This window comes from Pan paniscus, chromosome 13 (genome assembly GCF_029289425.2).
Source record: "Pan paniscus chromosome 13, NHGRI_mPanPan1-v2.0_pri, whole genome shotgun sequence".
Lineage (NCBI taxonomy): Eukaryota > Metazoa > Chordata > Mammalia > Primates > Hominidae > Pan > Pan paniscus.
This window is the reverse complement of record NC_073262.2, coordinates 115,944,728-115,964,770: the sequence shown is the minus strand read 5'-3', so window position 1 is coordinate 115,964,770 and position 20,043 is coordinate 115,944,728. Positions and strand designations below refer to the sequence as shown.

General features: G+C 36.1%; 1 protein-coding gene across 3 annotated transcripts in view; it reads right to left on the bottom strand.

Moving 5' to 3' along the window:
• SPAG16 (sperm associated antigen 16) overlaps positions 1-20,043 on the bottom strand; it is a 1,126,826-nt gene that overhangs the window by 1,067,995 nt on the left and 38,788 nt on the right. The gene's annotated exons all lie outside the window — the stretch shown is intronic.

The window sequence follows — 20,043 nt, the reverse complement described above, 5'->3', positions numbered from 1 at the left end:
CATAAAATAAATGCACACGAACAGATTTCTGCTTTAAGCGGTGTCAGAAGTCAATCACTGAGGATCAGTGTATGGGATGCTACCAAAGATGTTTATGAGATAAAGTAAGGCTCTCAATGAAGCATATGTTGATTAACGACTTCTTGATGAAGATCAAATTACATGAGGCATATGGTGCAAGGTCTCTGATCCATTCTTCCAAGTTTCTTTCTTCTTTTCTTTTTTTTTTTTAAGTTCTGGGGCACAGGTGCAAGTTGTGAAGGTTTGTTACATAGGTAAACATGTGCCATGGCGGTTTACTGCACCTATCAACCCATCACCTAGGTATTAAGCGCAGCATACGTTCGCTATTTTTCCTACTGCTCCACCTCCCCCAACCACATACTCCACCCCCTGACAGCCCCCAGTGTTTGTGGTTCCCTTTCCTGTGTCCATGTGTTTTGATTGTTCAGCTCCCACTTATAAGTGAGAACATGCAGTGTTTGGTTTTCTGTTACTGCATTAGTTTGCTGAGGATAATGGCTTCCAACTCCATCCATGTCGCTACAAAGGACATGATCCCATTCCTTTTTATGGCTGCATAGTATTTCATGGTGTATATGTGCCACATTTTCTTTATCCAGTCTATCATTGATGGGCATCTGGGTTGATTCCATGTCTTTGTGATCGTAAATAGTGCTGCAATGAACATACACATGCATGTGTCTTTGTAACAGAATGATTTATATTCCTTTGGGTATATACCCAGTAATGGGATTAAGTCTATGTGTGTCTTTGCATGTGAGATAGGTCTCTTGAATACAGCACACCAATGAATCTTGCCTCTATCCAGCTTGCCACTCTGCATCTTTTAATTGGGGCATTTAGTCCATTTACATTTAAGGTTAATATTTTATGTATCAATTTGATCCTGTCACTATGATGCTAGCTGGTTATTTTGTTGACTTGTTTGCGTAGTTGCCTCATATTGTCACTGGTCTGTGTACTTCAGTGTGTTTTTGTAGTGGCTGGTAATGGTTTTTCCCTTCCATATTTAGTGCTTCCTTCAGGAGTGCTTGCAAGGCAGGCCTGGTGGTGATGAATTCCCTCAGCATTTGCTTGTCTGAAAAAGATTTTATTTCTCCTTCACTTATGAAGCTGAGTTTGACCAGATATGAAACTCTAGGTTGGAAATTCTTTTAAGAATGTCGAATATTGGCCCCCACTATCTTCTGGCTTGTAGGGTTTCTGCAGAGATCCACTGTTAGTCTGACGGGCTTCCCTTTATAGGTGACCTGGCCTTTCTCTCTGGCTGCCCTTAACATTTTTTCCTTTATTTCAGCCCTGGAGAATCTGATGATTATGTGTCTTTTGCTTGATTTTCTCATGTAGTATCTTACTGGGGTTGTCTGGGTTTCCTGAATTTGAACACTGGCCTGTCTTGCTAGGTTGAGGAAGTTCTGGATGATATCCTGAAGTGTGTTTTCCAACTTGGTTCCATTCTCTCCGTCTCTTTCAGATACTCCTATCAGTCATAGGTTTGGTTTTTTAACATAATCACACAGTTCTCAAGAGGTTTTTTTCATTCCTTTTCATTCTTTTTTTCTCTACTCTTGTCTGCCTGTCTTATTTCAGCAAGATAGTCTTCAAGCTCTGATACCCTTTCTTCTGCTTCATCTCTTTGGCTATTGATGCTTGTTATTGCATTGTGAAGTTCTTGTGTTGTGTTTCTCAGCTTGATCAGGTAATTTATATTCCTCTCTATACTAGTTATGTTGGTAAACAGCTCCTGTAATGTTTTATTATGGTTCTTAGCTTCTTTGCAATGAGTTAGAACATAATTCTTTAGCTCAGTGAAGTTCATTATTACCCATCTTCTGAAGCCTACTTCTGTCAATTCATCCATCTCAGCCTTAGCCCAGTTCTGTGCCTTTGCTGGAGACATGTTGCAATCATATGGAGGAGAAGAGGCACTCTGGCTTTTTGAGTTTTCAGGATTTTTGTGTTGATTCTTTCTCATCGTCATGAGTTTATCTACCTTTGATCTTTGAGGTTGCTGACCTTTGGATGGGTTTTTGTGGGGTCCTTTTCATTGATGTTGTTGTTGTTTTCTGTTTTTCTTTTAGCAGTCAGGCCCCCTCTTCTACAGGGCTGTTGCAGTTTGCTGGGGGTCCACTCTAGACCCTATTTGCCTGGGTCCCTCCCACCCCTGGAGGTATCACCAGCAGAGGCTACAGACCAGCACAGATGGAAGCCAGCTCCTTCCTCTGGAAGCTGTGTCCCAGAGGGGCACCAACCTGATGCCAGTTGGAATTCTCCCGTATGAGTTATCTGTGGACTCCTGTTGGGAGGTCTCACCTAGTCAGCAGGAGTGGGATCAGGCACCTGCTTAAATAAGCAGTCTGGCTGCCCCTTGGTGGAGCGGGTGTGCTGCACCCTCATCTGGGCTCCCCTGACTCTCCAGAGCCAGCAGGCAGAAAAGACAAAGACCACTGATCCATGATACCGCAGCTGCCCCTCCTAGTGGCTCCTCTCAGGGATATCAAAGTTCTGTTCATAAACTCCTGTCTAGGGATGCTGAAATTCCCACAGAGAGGCCTCACCCAGTGAGAAAAAATGGATCAGGGTTCTACTTAAGGAAGCAGTCTAGCCATGAACTGACACAGCTGCTGTGCTGCGCTGCGGGGAATTGCTCCTAGTCCAGACCACCCAGTCTCACTGGCACCTACAGCAGGGGACAATGGCCAACTGGAGCCACAGTAATGCTAGCCAACCCTCCTGCCCTGGGAATTAAGTCTTCTTAGGCAGTCTCTGGCCTGCTGCGTTGGCTGGCAGGGATTCCAAGCCAGTGTGTTTTAGCTTGTGGGGCTCTGTGGAAGCGAGGCCACTTGGCCCCCTGGCTTCAGCCCCCTTCCCACAGGAGTGGACAGATATCCTGCCTCATGGGAGTTCCCAGAGCTGGAGTATGCAAATACTCCTGTGTCTTGGTGCCTGCTGAAACGGCCAGCCACCCAAGCAGCTGCCATGTCTTTACAGTTCTGTGCTTGGGACCCAAGGCCCTGGTGGCGTGGGCTCGCAAGGGGAACTCCTGATCCGCAGGTTGCAAGGATCCATGACAAAAGCAAGGTTTTCAGGGAGGGGTAGCACAATCCCTCACCGCCTCCTTTGGCTGGAGGAGAAAGCTTCCTTTGCCCACACAGCTCTTGGGTGGGCCCTCGATGCTCTTCTTTGCTCTCCCTGGGTTGCGCCAACCACCTAGTCAGTCCCAATGAGAAAAGCTTGGTACCTCAATTGAAGATTCAGAATTCACTTGCTGTTTTCATCCTTCTTGGTGGGAGCCGCAGAGTGGAGCTGTTTCTATTTGGTAAACTTGGCTACTCTCACCCCCTAAGTTTCTTTCTCCCCACCTCCCAGCACACCCTATTTTTTAAAAAATGACCTCTACTGTTATTTTACTGCCAATTTTGTAGTTTTCATTACACGTAAATAAACAATGTTCAGGTGACTCACAATACTCATGGTGAACTTTCTCCACCTAAACCTCAACCTCATTTTCATGCCAACAATCTTATATGTGCAAGAAATTATTGATTCGAACATTCAGTCTTGAAAAATCATCTGAGGAATACATGAATGATTAGATAAACAATTTATTCTTTTCTGATTTTAACCCATTTGTGTATATCAAGAATATAATTTGACAAATAACATAAGTTGACAACATAAATTGAGAAATAATATAGATACTGATATTGAATGAAGTGCTTTTTATCTTTTCTAATTTGTTATTGTATTGCTTCTGGTCAAGATGTCTCTGTTGTAAAAACAAAAATTAATGGTTATTTTCCTTTAAATATATATAGTGTATTTTTTAGTGTTAGTGTAACAGTTACATATACTCACTTTAACAAAAAAGATAGTGCAATTTAGGACAGTTTTGCATTTCAACAACAATAAAGCCTATATTTAAAATAGGAATACATGTCCATCTTCCAATTTTTAGATTGTAGATAGGGATGTAATTTTCTCAAGTTCATTATGAGATTCTTTGGGAACAGTTCATTATGTTTGTGACAACCTTTTTGAATTGTCTTGTTATTTGCATACTTTCATCTCTTCCAAAATATTACAAACCTCTAGTTTTAACCATTTATCTATATTGCTAAATGAAAATATAATTTTTAATTATTACTTTTTAAAATTTTTGTGGGTACATAGTAGATGTATATATTCATGGGGTATATGAGATATTTTGAAACAGGCATGCATGTGTAATAATCATGGAAAATAGAGCATCCATCCCCTCAAGCATTTATCCTGTTACAAAAAATCGAATTTTACTTTCGGTTATTTTTAAATGTACAATTAAGTTATGACTACAGTAACCCTATTGTGCTAACAAATACTAGATCTTATTCATTCTAACTAATTTTTTCTGTACCCATTAACCATCCCTGCCTCACCCACACACACACACTACCCTTCCCAGTCTCTGGCAACCATCCTTCTACTCTCTATCTCCATTAGTTCAATTGTTTTGATTTCTAGATTCCACAGATAAATGAGAACATGTGAAATTTGTATTTCCATGCCTGGGTTATTTCACTTAACATAACGACCTTCAGTTCCACCATGTTGCAAATGACAGAATCTCATTCATTTTTACGGTTGAATAGTTCTCCATTACATATATGTACTACATTTCCTTTATCCATTCATCTGCTGATGGACACTTAGGTTGCTTTCAAATCCTGGCTATTGTGAACAGTGCTGCAACAAACATGGGAGTGCAGATATCTCTTTGATATACTGATTTCCTTTCTTTTGGGTATATACCCAGCAGTTAAGATTGCTGGATCATATGGTAGATCTATTTTTAGATTTTTGAGGAACTGCAAACTGTTCTTCACAGTGGTTGTACTAATTTACAATCCCACCAACAGCGTACAAGGGTTCCCTTTTCTCTATCTCCTCGCCAGCATTATTACCTGTCTTTTGGACAAAAGCCATTTTAACTGGGTTGAGATGACAGCTCATCATAGTTTTGATTGATATTTGCCTGATGATCAATGATGCTGAACACCTTTTCATATACCTGTTTGCCATTTGTATGTCTTCTTTAGAGAAAAGTCTGTTCAAATTTTTTGTCCATTTTTTTAATTGGAGTATTAGACTTTTTTCCTATAGAGTTTCTTATATATTCTGGTTATTAATATCTTATCAGATGAGTCGTTTGCAAATATTTTCTCCCATTCTATGGGTTTGTCTCTTCACTTTCTTGATTATTCCCTTTTCTATGCAGAAGCTTTTTAACTTGATGTGATCCCATTTGTCCATTATTTTCTTTGGATGCCTGTGCTTGTAGGGTATTAATCAAGAAATTTCTGCCTAGACCAATGTCATTGAGAGTTTCTTTTAGTTTTCTCTTAGGAGTTTCATTTTGATTTGATTTTTGCACATGATGAGACATAGTATTCCAGTTTGATTCTTCTTCATATGGATATCCAGTTTTCCCAGCACCATTTATTGAAGAGACTGCCTTTTCCACAGTGTATGTTCTTGGCACTTATGTCAAAAATGTGTTCACTGTAGGTATGTGGTTCTGTTTCTGGTTCTCTATTCTGTTCCATTGGTCTATGTGTTTGGTTTTATGTCAGTACCATGTTGTTTTGGTTACTATATTTCTGTAGTATAATTTGAAGTCAGGTAATGTGATTCCTCCGGTTTTGTTCTCTTTGCTTAGGATAGCTTTGCCTATTCTGGATCTTTTGTGATTCTATATAAATTTTAGGATTGTATTTTCTATTTCTGTGAAGAATCTCATGGGTATTTTGATAGGGGTCACACTGAATTTGTAGGTTGCTTAGGGTAGTATGGACATTTTAACAATATTGATTCTTAGAACCCATAAACATGTAATGTCTTTCCATGTTTCTGTGTCCTCTTCAATTTCTTTCATCAGTGTTTTATAGTTTTCATTGTAGAGATATTTCATTTATTTGCTTAAGTTACTTCCTATCTAATTTTATTCATGGCTATTGTAAGTTGGATTACTTTCTAATTTCTTTTTCAGATTATTCACTGTTAGTATACAGAAATGCTACTGATTTTTGTATGTTGATGTTGTACCTTGAAACCTTGCTGAATTTATCAGTTCTCATCATTTTTTTGGTGGATACTTTAGGTTTTTCCAAATATAAGATCATATCATCTGCAAACAAGGATAATTTGACTTTTTCCTTTCCAATTATATACCATTTATTTCCTTCTCTTGTCTGATTGCTTGGACTTCCACTACTACATTGAATAATAGTGGTGACAATGGGCATCCTTTTCATGTTTCAGATCTTAGAGGAAAGGATTTTAAGTTTTCCCTATTCAGTATGACACAGTGGCATGACAAATATAGTGTTTATTGTGTTCAGGTATGTTCCTTCCATACCAAATTTTTTGAGAGTTTTTATCATAAAGGGATGTTGAATTGTATTAAATTTTTCTCAGCATTAATTGAAATGAACATATGGTTTTTGTTCTTCATTCTTTTGATGTAATGTATCACACTGATTAACTTGCATATGTTGAATCATCCTTGCATCCCTGGAATAATTCCCACTTGGTCATGATGAATTATCTTTTTAATATATTGTTGAATTCTGCTGGCTGGTATTTTTGTTGATTTTTGAATCAACATCAGAGATATTGGCCTGTGGTTTTATTTTTAGATGTGTCTTTGGTTTGGGTATCAGGGTAATATGGGCCTTGTAGATGAGTTTGGAAAAGATTCCCTCTTCCTGTATTTTTCGGAATTATTTGAGTAGCACTGGTGTTAGTTCTTTAAATGCTTGGTACAATTAAGCAGTGAAGCCATCAGGTCCTGTTATTTTCTTTACTGGGAGACTTCATATTACAGCTTCAATCTTGTTTATTGTTATTGGTCTATTCATATTTTGGATTTCTTCATGGTTTAATTCTGGTAGCTTGTATCTGTCTAGGAATTTATCCATTTCCCCTAGATTTTCCAATTTATTGGCATGTAGTTGGTCATAGTAGCCACTGATGATCCTTTGAAATTCTGCAATCCCAGTTGTAATGTTTCCTTTTCCATCTGATTTTACTTATTTGGGTCTTTTCCTTTTTTGTGCTTTAATCTGCCTAAGGACTTGTTGATTTTGTTTATCTTTTCAAAAGAATAACATTTTTTGTTTCCTTGACTTTTGTATTGCTTTCTTCATTTCAAATTCATTTATTTCTATTCTGTTCCTTTTTCTTTATTTTTTGTACTAATCTTGGGTTAGGTTTGCTCTTGCTTTGCTAGCTTTTTAAGATGAATCATTAGGTAATTTATTTGAAGTTTTTCTTCTTTTTTGAAGAAACAGGCACTTATGTAAGTGCCTATAAATTCCCCTCTTAGTACTGCTTTCACTGTATCCCATAGATTATGGTATGTTGTGTTTCCACTATCATTTGTTCCAAGAAATTTTTCAGTTTTCTTCTTAATTCCTTCACTGATCCACTGGTCATTAAGGAGCATACTGTTAAATTTCTACATGTTCGTATGGTTTCCAAAATTCCTCTTCTTGTTGATTTATAGTTTTATTCCATCGTGGTCAGAGAAGATGTTTGATATTATTTCAATTTTTGAATGTTTTAAAACTTGTTCTGTAACCTAACATATAGTCTATCATTGAGAATGGAAATATCTATCAAGTCCATTTGTTCTATGGTGCAGATTAAGTCTGATGTTTGTTGATTTTCTGTCTGGAATACCTGTCCAATACTGAAAATGGGATGTTGAAGACTCCAGCTATTACTGTATTGCGATCTCTCTCTCTTTAGCTCTAATAATATTTGCTTTATATATCTGGGTGCTCCAGTGTTGGGTGCATATATATTTACAATTGTTATATCCTCTTGCTGAATTGACTGCTTTATCATTACATAATGACATTCTTATGACAGTAAATCCTGCCAAGATCACGTTCTTCCCTTCAAGGCAGTGGGGTCCCTTTTAGCCCAGAAAGTGTCTAGAAATGTTATGTGGGAGCTCAGACCTGGAATGGGGGCCTCAGGACCCAGGCATGCTGCAGAAAAGGCACAAACCAGTGCCTACTTCTGAGGCCCCTGGGGAAAGGGCAACACACAGGCACAGGCAAAGATACTTTGCAAGTGAAGGAAAAGTAAAAGAAAAACTCTCTACCCCTGATAGATAGAGAGGTGTATTAGTCCATTTTCACACTGCGCATAGACATACTTGAGACTGGGAAGAAAAAGAGGTTTAATGGACTTACAGTTCCACATGGCAGGGGAGGCCTCACAATCATGGAGGAAGGCAAGGAGGAGCAAACACATCTTACATGAATGGCAGCAGGCAAAAAAAAGTGAGCTTGTGCAGGTAAACTCCCCTTTTTAAAACCATCAAATCTCATGAGACTTATTTGCTATCACAAGAACAGCACGAGAAAGACCTGCCCCCATGATTCAACTACCTCCCACTGGGTCCCTCCCACAACACATGGGAATTCAAGATGAGATTTGGGTGGGCCAACCATATTGCACACCTGGCCCCTCTCAAATCTCATGTTTTACATTGCAAAACACAATAATGCCTTCCCAACAGTCCCCCAAAATCTTAACTCTTTTCAGCATTAACTCAAAAGTCCACAGTCCAAAGTCTTATCTGAGACAAGGCAAGTCCCTTCCACCTATGAGCCTGTAAAATCAAAAGCAAGTTAGTTACTTCCCAGATACAATGGGGCTACAGGCATTGGGTAAATACAGCCATTCCAAATGGGAGAAATTGGCCCAAACAAAGGGACTACAAGCCCCACGCAAGTGCAAAATCCAGCAGGGTAGTCAAATCTTAAAGCTCCAAAATGATCTCCTTTGACTCCACGTCTCACATCCAGGTCACGCTGATACAAGAGGTAGGCTCCTGTGGTCTTGGGAAGCTCCACCCCTGTGGCTTTACAAGGTACACCCTCCCTCCTGGGTGCTTTCATGGGCTGGTGTTTAGTGTCTGTGGCTTTTCCAGGTGCACAGTGCAAGCTGTCGGTGGATCTATCATTCTGGGGTATGACGGATAGTGGCCCTCTTCTCACAGCTCCACTAGGCAATGCTCCAGTAGGGACTCTGTGTGGGGGCTCCCACCCCATATTTCCCTTCCGCACTGCCTTAGCAGAGGTTCTCCATGAGAGCCCCACCCCTGCCGCAAACTTCTGCCTGGGCATCCAGGCGTTTCCATACATCTTTTAAAATCTAGGCAGAGGCCACACACCTCAATTCTTGACTTCCATGCACCTGCAGGCTCAACACCACATGGAAGCTGCCAAGGCTTTGGGCTTCAATCCTCTGAAGCAACAGCCTGAGCTATACCTTGGCCCCTTTTAGTCATGGCTGGAGTAGCTGGGATGCAAGGCACCAAGTCCCTAGAATGCACACAGCAGAGGGACCCTAGGCCCAGCCCATAGAACTATTTTTTCCTCCTAAGCCTCTGGGCTTGTGATGGCAGGGGTTGTCGCAAAGGTCTCTGACATGCCCTGGAGACATTTTCCCCATTGTCTTGGTGATTAACATTCAGCTCCTCATTACTTATGCAAATTTCTGCAGCTGGCTTGAATTTCTCCCCAGAAAATGGGATTTTCTTCTCTATCACATCATCAAGCTGCAAATTTTCCAAACTTTTATGCTCTGTTTCCCTTTTGAAACTGAATGCCTTTAACAGCACCCAAGTCACCTCTTGAACGCTTTGATGCTTAGCAATTTCTTCCACCAGATGATAACCTAAATCATCTCTCTCAAGTGCAAAGTTCCACAAATCTCTAGGACAGGGGCAAAATATCACCAGTCTCTTTGCTAAAACATAACAAGAGTCACCTTTGCTCCAGTTCCCAACAAGTTCCTCATCTCCATCTGAGATCATCTCAGCCTGGATTTCTTTGTCCATCTCATTATCAGCACTTTGGGCAAAGCCATTCAACAAGTCTCTAGGGAGGTCCAAACTTTCCCACATTTTCCTGTCTGCTTCTGAGCCCTCCAAACTGTTCCAACCTCTGCCTGTTACCCAGTTCTAAAGTCACTTTCACATTTTCTGGTATCTTTTCAGCAATGCCCACTATACTGGTACCAATTTACTGTATTAATCCATTTTTACACTGCTGATAAAGACATACCTGAGACTGGGAAGAAAAAGAGGTTTAATGGACTTACAGTTCCACTTGGCTGGGGAGGCCTCACTATCATGGTGCAAGACAAAAAGAGCAAGCCACATCTTACATGGATGGTGGCAGGCAAAAAAAAAGAGAGCTTGTGCAGGGAAACTCCCCTTTCTAAAACCATCAGATCTCGTGAGACTTATTATTCCCTATCAGGAAAACAGCATGGGAAAGACCTGCCCCAATGATTCAATTAACTCCCACCAGGTCCCTCCCTCAACATGTGGGAATTCAAGATGAGATTTGGGTGGGGACACAGCCAAACCAATCAACAGGTAACCATCTTAGGCCTAATATTCCATCACAGCAAGTAGAAGTATCCTACTCCTGAGGTAGCAGTATGAAACTCCTACAAAGACCAACTACAGATAGAAGGCAGAGTTTGGCCATAACACAGAGGATGGACAAAGAGACAGGAAAAGTCCTCATTCCTATGGCTCAGGTACACAAGACCTCCCTAGTGAATATGGACTAAAAAGAGAGAAACTCTCTGCCATCTCCCTGAGATGGCAGACTGTTTGGCATCATCCTTACTGAGTACTAAGTGAAGAGGAGGAGAGAATTTAAGTAAAGTGAATGGAAAATAAATAAATGATTGAGTTGATACTTTGTTGTGAAAGCACAAGAACCTCACTTGAATTCTCATTTAGAAAATGATTCCATTTTCAATTAGAAGTATAGAGAAAGGCTGTGTGTAGAAGAGATAAATTGTTTTGAAAAAGGATCAATGAATCTCTTCAAATAATTTGCAAAAAGAATAATGAATAAGATCTTAGAACATTCATTTTAACCCTGTATTTTTAAAAAAAAGTTGTACAGAATATCCTGAGTGGGCTATCAAAACAAGTTAGCTCTAAAGCATGTCAAGTTGAATGAGTTTATCTAAAAAATAATACTATATTTGTTTTAGAACCGTAGCTAAAAATCCAATATTATGTCTTTATAATCAGCTAACAGATACAGTTACTTCATTGGAGTAATGTTAGTATGATAATAATATCATATTCAATATAGGAAATTCTTCATAGCAATGTGACCTTGTCAAGCTATATAACCTCTGTAAATATCAAATTTAGCACCTCCAAAATGGACATATAATGAGCTTCAAAGCGTATTCAATTAAATATTTTAGTAAAGTGGCTTACATAGTGTCTTGCACATAGAAAATACTAAATTACTCAATAAATGTTTCTGTACTCATAATCATCATCATTTCATAATACTGCTATTCAGTATAGTAAAACAGACACACACAATTCTTCTAAGCGCTAAATTTATCTTCCTACAGTAAGGAATGTGCCAGTAAGTAAATATCTTCTAATCGACCAAAAATATTAGGATATGTGAATATTAGTAACACTGTGTATCTTTTAAAAAATGAATTTAAAATTTTGTGAACGTCTATTTTGAGTATACTAAATTGTCTTAATTTCAGTCACTTGAATTATATAAATTAGCTTATTTTTATCTTATGTGAAATGTAAACCCACAACATGTTAAAAATACTTTAAGAAATAATGCTGCAAAATTTCTTAAGCAGAACCATAAATGCACAGCATTGCATCAATTCACTTTTTAAATATACATTAGAAGCCTATTTTTGCTCGTCCCAGGAAACAAAGCATAGGAATTGACTGAAGTATTAGACCTTAAAGTTTTTCTGACCATTAAATTGGTTTTCAGGGACTTGTTTTCTGTTTGCACAATGAAGTCTATTCAGTAGAACAATTTAAATTCATTTCATGGTGGTGCTTCTCCTATTATGACCTTCCTGCTGCCCATCTGCTTAATAAATGGAAAATAAAAGTTGTACTAAAGAATAAAGTTTAAAATATTCATATAAGCAGCTAATATTTTGAAAACAATTTGCACATGCTTTGTCTTAATAAAATGGTACAATGATTATTTAACTTCTCCATTTCAGTAAACCAGCATATCAAAGTCTACAATTCAATTATGCAATATTAAGGTACAGATATTCTTATCGAACTATAAAATTATTGCCCCAAAACTCCATTTTCAATATGATATGAATATTATTTAATAGTATGCTCAAAAATATTTTGAAGTGAATATCCATGGTAAAATAATTTTATTAACTGAATAGTTTTAAGTATTTTTGAATGATCATTTAATAATGAGTTTATTGGATTATTTTGTTATAATTTGGCAAAGTAAAGCATATAAACATTTTCTTATTTACCTGCATCGAAGTAGGCTATCTTTGTCATATATTTTTCTCACATGAAAAAACTGAATCAAAGTAATTTCTGATAATAGTAGTTACATAATTAGCAAATATTCCATTATCTTCAATTGGTTATAAATGAATTTATTTAACCCACTAAATTTTATATTGGAATAACTGTTGGACAGCCAAAATGGAATTCAACCAGATTAGAGAAAAACTTTCATTATATCCTAACCAAAAAAGAAAGGGGTATATTCATGTCCAGAAAAAAATACCTTCTTAATTTAACAAGCAATTACCTAAACACTAAAGCATGAAATTTTATAAGCCTCATTATTATCTTTATTTTCACAGTGTTTGTTTCTGAAAGTCATAAAACTAAATGGGTCTTCACAAAAGCTGGGCACTCTTTGACCTTTTATAGAAGTAAATTTTGAAAGTGAAATAAAGGCCCCTTAGTAAACCACCTTAATTTTTCCTCAATATTAATTGCCATGTAATTATGGTTTTCTTTATGCCTATATTCTCTGGCAGATTTTAAAATAAAGTGTTTCATTATTTTTTAAATGGTAGTTTTTCATCTTCCTGTTAGTAATCCCAATCAGTATTATTTTCTTCAGGGCTCTCAACAAAGCCTTTCTGGTCTACATTGTATTTCCTTACTGTAAAAGCCTGGCAAAGGAAGACAATACTCAAAATACGGCAAGACTGGTTACATTCCCAAGAAAATAATGCCTACCCCAAATAAATGCCATGAAAGGGGCAAAAATCACCAATTAACTGCTCTAAAAATTATTAAAAGCTTAACTAAAGAGCCAAAAATTTAATAGCACACAATCACTTAAGCTCCTACTATGTACCAGGCACAGAGATAGGCCCTGTGGGTATAGTGAACACAAAACATAGTCTCTATTATATGGAACTGAAAATGCAACAACAAAATATAAACATTAGATAATTCAATATGAAGGGCATAAATTTCAAGCTCCTTCATAAATATAAAGTATTAAATTAAATATAACTTAAATGGAGAGATATGCTATGTAAATAGGACTAAAACTTGTGACAGTATCAATCCTTCCCCCGTCAAAAAACAGATATGCACACACACACACACACACACACAATTTTTCCAAAATCAAGTTATATTTTCAACTTAATCCCCATCCTATGTCACACCTACATCACCCGTGTCTGTGGAAATTGGCAAACTTATTCTAAAGGGCCAACTGATTTTCAATAAAAGTGCCAAAGAAATTAAATGAGACTTAAAGATAATTTTCTCAAGAAATGGTGCCAGAACAATTATGTATTCCTATAGTAAAGAAAATTAACTTCTAGCTTCTACCTCACACAATGCACAAAACTTAAGAACAGATCCTACGTTGAAATAAAAATCTATATTTTAAGGGTTTTAGAAGAAAACACAGAATATCTCTGTGACCTATAGTAGAAAATGATATATTCAACAAAATGTCAAAATAAATACCATAAAAAAGATAAGATATGCTTCATTAAAATTTATAGTGTCTGCTCAACAAAGACACCATTCATAAATTAAAGACACAAGCCACAGACTGGGAGAAAATATTCACAATATTCTAACAAAGCACTTATATCCAGAATATACAAAAAACTCTTACAATTCAATTATAAGATCAGCAAGCAAAAAACATAAACATACAGAAAGCAGGATAAATGCTTTGTAGAATGCTTTTTAGAATGGTCAAAAAGCAAAAAAAATTATGTTTAATATCATTTGTATACAGAAAATGCATATCAAAAATACAAGATGCCACAACACAACAGTTAAAATGGCTACAACTGAAAAGACTAACAACACTCAATGTTAGTAGCTGTTTGGAGCAACTGGAATTCTCATGTATTCCTACTGAGAAAGCAAAATGGACCAACTTGAATGTGGGAATATGTATGAGCAGTTCATACAGAGTTAAACATCCATCTATCCCCTTGATCCAGAAATTCCACTAAGTTTTTATAAGAAATGAAAACATATTCCCACCAAATATTTGTACCTCAATGTTCACAGCAGTTTTATCTTTAATAACCAACTGTTGGAAATAACTAAATGGAAAAAGGATAAAAAAGTTGTAGTATACATTATACAACAGAATACTACTTAGCAATAAAGAGGAACAAATTACTGATACAGGCAAAAATAATACATTGTACAGACTTTATGCTGAGTATAAGATGCCAAACACAATAATATACTGTGATTCCATTTATGAAATTCTCAAACAAAACTAATCTAAAGTGAAAAAATTCTTAAGAGTGATTGCTGGGACAGAGAATGACTGAGAAGGGACATGAGGAAAACTTCTGGATAGATTAAAATGTTCTACCTTGAGATGAATGTGGAGGTTTAAGAGTTTATCCGTTTGTCAAAATTATATAGCTAAGACATATACTTCAATGTATATAAAGCATAACAAAAAATAACTGTAAAAATTATATATTATAATAACTTGAGGTGCAGTAGGGAATGGGTAAGAGTAGAAGTGAAATAAGAATGACAAAAGTAGAGTGTTGATTATCCTATAGGTCTATGAGGTTCATTAGTCTATACCGTTTACTTTCTTTGAGTATATGGTAAGAAGGTAACATGAGATCTACCCTCAACAAATTTTTAAGTGTACAATACACTATTGTTGGTTGTAGTACAATGATATATAACAAATCTGTAGCACTGATTTTTGTTTACCTAAAACTTTATGCCCTTTGATTAGTAATGCCCTATCTTCCTCTCCTGTCATCCCCTGGAAACCACCATTCTACTCTTTGATTCTATGAATTTTACCATATTAAATACCTCATATATGGGGAATCATGCAGTAATCATCCCTCTGTGACTGTCTTATTTCACTTACCATAGTGTCCTCAAGGTTCATGCATGTCCTCACATATTACAGAATTTCCCTCTTTTTAAAGGATGAGTAGTATTGCATTGCATGAATGTACCATATTTTTTTTTACCCATTCATCTGTCAATGAACATTTAGGTTGTTTCTATAATTTGGCTGTTGTGAATAATGCTGTAATGAACACAAGAGTGCTAATATCTGCCTCAGATCCTGGTTTCAATTCACTTCAAATAAATACCCAGGAGTGGGATTTCTTGATCATATGGTAGTTTAAATTTTAATTTTTTGAGCAACCTTTATTCGGTTTTCAGTGGTGGCTGCACCATTTGCATTCCCACCAGTAATGTGCAAGGGTTCCAATTCTTCCACATTTACATCAACACTTGTTATTGTTTGTTTCTTTTTTTTTTTTTTGAGACGGAGTCTTGCTCTGTCGCCTAGGCTGGAGTGCAGTGGCGTGATCTCGGCTCACTGCAAGCTCTGCCTCCTGGGTTCACACCATTCTCCTGCCTCAGCCTCCCAAATAGCTGGGACTACAGGCGCCCACCACCATGCCTGGCTAATTTTTTGTATTTTTTAGAAGAGACGGAGTTTCACCATGTTAGCCAGGATGGTCTTGATCTCCTGACCTTGTGATCTGCCCGCCTCGGCCTCCCACAGTGCTGGGATTACAGGCGTAAGCCACTGTGCCGGACATATTGTTTGTGTTTTTCTAATAATAGCCATCCTGAAAAGTATGAGGTGATTTCTCGTTTACTTTTGATTTGGATTTCCTTGACAATTAGTAACATTGAGCATTTTTCCATGCAGAAGCCTGTTCACATGCTTCTGCTCAAACTATTAGCTTCACATGCCACCTGGGGGAAAAAGCAAGTTTCTAGCAAAGGCCTCTACCACTAACCCACTGGTTAGAGCCACTATAGCCTCCTTGCTAATCCTCTAACAAGCCAACCTGTCTTCACCACATCCTCTTTATACTTCCTTTTTCCTCTGCCTGGAATTCCATTTTCCCAAGTTTATACTTGGCTTTTTCCCTCAGTCTCTTCAGGTTTCTGATGTGCTCCCCTGCTCCCTGCCCCACCCCTTACCAATCCTACATAAAACAGCACCCCGTCTGTCTCCTTTACCCATGTTATTTTTCTTCATAGCACTTACCACTACCTAATATATGTTGTATTTGTCAATATTCACATGTAGTCAATAGTTATCCTAATGTACTTAAAGAGTGTCAACTGTTTGGAGTTAAGAAAAGGAAAAGAAGCCTGTCACTAAGGTAGAAGGAGGGGCAGAACAGTATGATGTCACAGATGCTAAGGGAAGATAGGAATAAAAACCAGGATATACAAATGGAAAAAAAAGACTGCTAAATTTGGGTGTCAAACAGTTCTCTTGTGTCCAAGGCCAATTGAGAAAAAGTGAAATGAAAGTCAGACTGCAAGATGTTAAAGTTCAAGTACACTGGTGCTTTCAGGAATCAATCATCCAAACGAGTTTTTTTTTTTTTTTTTTTTTTTGCATTGTCTACACTATGGAAAGAAGACATAAAATGCTAGTGAAAACAGGCAAGAAGATCAAGCAAAAAGGTTTTAATTAATAAAACTCATAATAGTTATTTATAAACTTCAGACCAAAGTAAATCTTTTGGCATGACAACTACCAAATAAAACAAGGTTTACGAATGAATATAGTGTCTAAACTGTGAAAGATACAATTCTAAGTGATGTTTTATAATCTTTTTTTTTTTACTTTTTATTTTTTATTTATTTATTTAATTTTTATTATACTTTAAGTTTTAGGGTACATGTGCACAAAGTGCAAGTTAGTTACATATGTATACATGTGCCATGTTGGTGTCAACCACCAAATCTCTGCAACTGTGGTCACCTGCTTTAAGTGCAACTTTAGACTTTTGCATTTAAAATAACAATTGGTCTACATTTCAATAGAAAACGTATGCTCTCCTTTTCTGAGAAAAATATTGTTCTTCAATATCCAGTATGGGAAATATTTTTACTTCCAATGTAACTATAAATTTTTAATAAGATCATTTTCTCCATAAAAACATCTATACAGAAATGTTCTCAACAGTTATTTTCCCAACTTTATATTTTGGAAGACAGATAATCCATATTTATAGCAGGTACAGAGGAAACCTATAGTCTAAAATTGACACTGTTGACAACAGAGAAAATGACAATTCCCTGCTTTAATTATGGCAATTCAAATGATATTTTAGTGGGAAATATTTTCTCCTGTCATTTCTTTCTTCATGCTTCATCGTTGCTGAATTTAAAAAATATTAATGATGTGATTAATAAAAACTTAGAGATGACAGCATTTAGAGTTATTGATAATAGCTGACATTTCAAAGCACTCTGTGATTTACAAAGCTCTTTAACATAGCTTGTCTCATTTAATTATCACATTATTCCATAGAAATTAATAACATTATGCAAAATAATTCCCAGGTTAATAAGAAAACTGGGAGTAATTCAATAAACTGAGTTAATAAGTAACAGAATATTAGAAGCCAGGTATTTGAACTTTAAGATCAGTACTCTTTCCATGGCAACTTTCCCCCAGATAAATATTAATTTTATAGCTGTATTATTTATTTGATTTTCCTAGATACATCACTAAATGCTATTAGTATAATCAAGAATAATACATATGTGCAACCTGACTTTTTTGTGTATTAAAAATTATTATTAGAAAAGTATTTTATATCTATTTTATTTTGCCTTAAGAAATATCCTATTCTATTTTATTTTGCCTGTTTTATTTTGCCTTAAGAAATATCCTAATCCTAAAAATACAAACATTAGCTCAAGTTCAATATAGGGAATCTCATGTTTATTACTAATTGCTATTTGAAAATTATCCTCAGAAGTCAAATTGAAAAACCTAGATGATTAAACACTACCATTTGGGACAGGCTGGTAGCATGACAGATGTAGTTCGGAAAACTTTTTTCAAAACTTAATTGCAGCACTATTCACAATAGCCAAGAATGTGGAATCAACCTAAGTATCCATCAACAGAAGAAAAAATAAATCAAATGTGGCACATATACACAACGGAATGTTATTAAGCCATTTTTAAAAAAAGAATGAAATCCTATAATTTGCAGGAACATAGATGAAACTAGAGATGATTATGTTAAGTGAAATAAGCCAGGTACAGAAAGACAAATATTGTGTGTCCTTACTCATGTGGAAGCTAAAATAGTTGATCTCATGGAGGTAGCAGGGAGAATGATAATTACCAGAGGCTGGGAAGTATGCGGGGAACGTTGGGTGGAAAGGGGCGATGAAGAGAAATTGGTTAATGGATACAAACAGTTAGATAGAAGGGTTAAGTTCTAGTGTTCAATATCACAGCGTGACTACAGTTAACAATAATTTATCATCTATTTCAAAATAGTTAGATTTGAAATGTTCCCAACACACAAAAAAAACATAAATGTTTGAGGTGATGGATACCCTAAATACTCTGATTTGATTACTACACATTGTATGTATGTAATCAAAATAACACATGTACAATTATCATATGTACAAATGTATTTGATACATATGTATCAAAATATCACATGTACAATTATCATATATAAATGTATGTACAATTATTATGTATCAATAAAAAACTACTGACAAAACGAAACAAAACTTCATTCTCCATTTTCTAAGAATGTATCAGTAGAACCAGGCTATAAGGAAGCACTTTACTAAAATGTGCTGTGAAAGCACACCATGCTTAATATCCACTCAACAAAATAAAGATTAAGCATCTACTAAGGATCAAGCAGCTTCCTTTCAAATCTTCCATGTCAAGTAGAGTAAAGCAAACACAAATTTTCCTTGTCTAATTTTTTAGATTTTAAGTTCTATTGAATGAGATAGATTTGAGAAATAGCCATAAACTGTTAAAATTAAAACTATAATCTGATATGTTAGTAAGACAAGATGTTTTATTTGAGTGATACATTTTAATCCTGGCTTCTTTTAACATTAAGTTAATAATCTGCATGAGTAATATGTTATTTCATATTATTGCTATTAAACATAATATTCAACAAACAACCAGTACTTAACAATGACTATTCAATGTCACTGGAGCTAAACTTACGGCATAAAGAGGCTGCTTTGATCTATTTAAAAGAAAATTAGCAAACTCAAGCAATAATTCAAAGGAGATCAGGAACTGAAACAGTGTGCCAGGCAGCACTGTGAGAAATATGCTATATCAAATTCCCAGTGAATCCATTAGATGAATATACAAAATCATAGTGAGCAACAGGGCAAACAGTACAAAACACTTTTGAGAAATGGAATGAAGAATAGAGAGAACACCGGTTCTAGTAATATATTCTTCTGAATCATCATACACTTCTAACGTAAAATATAAAATTCTAAATGGTACATTACATCCGTAGACAATACAAAATTTATATACCTTGCAAAAACATTTCTACAAGTACAGATAATACTTGAATAAATGATATCATACAAATTATTTACTGCCATCTTTTACAAGAGCTTAAATATTTTCTCTACTTCTCAATGAAAAGGCATGTTTCTTTAAACTTATCAAAAATCTTAACAATATTATGTTCCTATATGGTAGTTCCATTAATCTAATTTTGGTTTTAATATGATTCTTTAAGTGAGAAAGGCCCTCTTTAACTATATTTAATAAAAATGAATTAATAAATAAAACACGAACTCTGCTTCACAACTGAGCATTGATTTTTCCATATAACATTGCCTCAGATAAG